This window comes from Arachis hypogaea, chromosome 7, assembly GCF_003086295.3.
Source record: "Arachis hypogaea cultivar Tifrunner chromosome 7, arahy.Tifrunner.gnm2.J5K5, whole genome shotgun sequence".
Taxonomy (NCBI): domain Eukaryota; kingdom Viridiplantae; phylum Streptophyta; class Magnoliopsida; order Fabales; family Fabaceae; genus Arachis; species Arachis hypogaea.
In genome coordinates this window covers 38,743,928-38,745,933 of record NC_092042.1, presented here as the reverse complement: position 1 = coordinate 38,745,933, position 2,006 = coordinate 38,743,928, and the positions used below count along the sequence as shown (strand labels likewise).

Sequence of the window (2,006 nt, the reverse complement as noted above, 5' to 3'; positions counted from 1 at the left end):
GGAGATCCTTGAGCCTTAAACACAAGGTAGTCTTTATTCAATTGAAGGACTAACTCTCCTCTGTCCACATCAATCACAGCTTTTGCTGTGGCTAGGAAGGGTCTTCCAAGGATGATGGATTCATCCTCATCCTTCCCAGTGTCTAGGATTATGAAGTCAGCAGGGATGTAAAGGCCTCCAACCTTTACCAAGACATCCTCTACAAGTCTATAAGCCTGTTTTTTTGATTTGTCTGCCATCTCCAGTGAGATTCTTGCAGCTTGTACCTCAAAGATCCATAGTTTCTCCATTACAGAGAGTGGCATGAGGTTTACACTTGACCCCAGGTCACACAGAGCCTTCTCAAAGGTCATGGTTCCAATGGTGCAAGGTGTTAAGAACCTTCCGGGATCTGGTTTCTTTTAAGGTATCTTCAGCTGAGCCAAGGCGTTTAGTTTATTAATGAGCAATGGAGGTTCATCCTCCCAAGTCTCATTACCAAATAATTTGGCATTCAGCTTCATGATTGCTCCTAGATACTAAGCAATTTACTCTTCAGTAGTAACTTCATCTTCTTCAGAAGAAGAATATTCTTCAGAGCTCATGAATGGTAATAGGAAGTTCAGTGGAATCTCTATGGTCTCTAGATGAGCCTCAGATTTCTTTGGTTCCTCAAGAGGAAACTCTCTAGTGGTCAGTGGACGTCCCATGAGTCTTCCTCACTGGGAATCACTGCCTTTCCCTCCTCTACAGGTTCGGCCATGTTGGATGTGTGGATGGCCTTGCACTCTCTTTTTGGATTCTCTTCTGTATTACTTGGGAGAGTGCTAGGAGGAGTTTCAGTAACTCTTTTACTCAGCTAACCCACTTGTGCCTCCAAATTTCTGATGGAGGACCGTGCCTCAGTCATGAAACTGAGAGTGGCCTTGGATAGATCAGAGACTATATTTGCTAAGCCAGAGATGCTCTGCTCAAAATTCTCTGTCTGTTGCTGAGAAGATGATGGAAAAGGTTTGCTATTGCCAAACCTATTTCTCCCACAATTATTGTTATTGAAGCCTTGTTGAGGCTTTTGTTGATCCTTCCATGAGAAATTTGGGTGATTCATCCATAAAGGATTATAGGTGTTTTCATAGGATTCTCTCATGTAATTCATATCTTCCATTGCAGGATTCTCATGGTCATAAGCTTCTCCCTCAAAGGAGGCTTCTTTAGCACTGCCAGATGCAGCTTGCAGTCCAGTCAGATTCTGAGAAATTATATTGACTTGTTGAGTCAATATTTTGTTCTGAGCCAATATGGCATTTAGAGTATCAATCTCAAGAACTCATTTCTTCTGAGTCGTCCCATTATTCACAGGATTTCTTTCATATGTGTACATGAACTTGTTATTTGCAACCATTTCAATGAGTTCCTGGGCTTTTACAGGCATTTTTAGATGAAGAGATCCACCAACAGAGTCATCTAATGACATCTTGGATAACTCAGACAGACCATCATAGAATATACATATGATACTCCATTTTGGAAACATGTCAGAAGGACACCTTTTGGTTAATTGCTTGTATCTTTCCCAAGCTTCATAGAGGGATTCACCTTCCTTCTGTCTGAAGGTTTGGACATCCACTCCGAGCTTACTCATCTTTTGAGGTGGAAAGAATTTGGTCAAGAAAGCATTGACCAGCTTGTCCCAAGAGTTCAGGCTTTCTCTAGGTTGTGAGTCTAACCGTGTTCTAGCTCTGTCTCTTACAGCAAAGGGGAAAAGCATAAGTCTGTAGACTTCAAGATCAACCCATTGGTCTTAACAGTATCATAGATCTACAAGAATTCAGATAAGAACTGATGAGGATCTTCTGATGGAAATCCATGAAACTTGCAGTTTTGCTGTATTAGAGAAACTAATTGAGGCTTAAGCTCAAAGTTGTTTGCTCCAATGGTAGGAATTGAGATGCTTCTTCCATAGAAGTTGGAAGTTGGTGCAGCGTAGTCACCAAGCATCTTCCTTGTATTGTTGGCATTGTTGTTAT

At 41.5% G+C, this 2,006-nt stretch overlaps 1 non-coding gene across 1 annotated transcript; it reads left to right on the top strand.

The window, feature by feature from the left end:
- The first annotated feature begins 1,511 nt into the window (after positions 1-1,511).
- On the top strand, positions 1,512-1,615 carry LOC112704309 (small nucleolar RNA R71). The gene has a single exon (XR_003154941.1). It is a non-coding gene; the product is annotated as a small nucleolar RNA R71 (small nucleolar RNA).
- Positions 1,616-2,006: the final 391 nt, after the last annotated feature.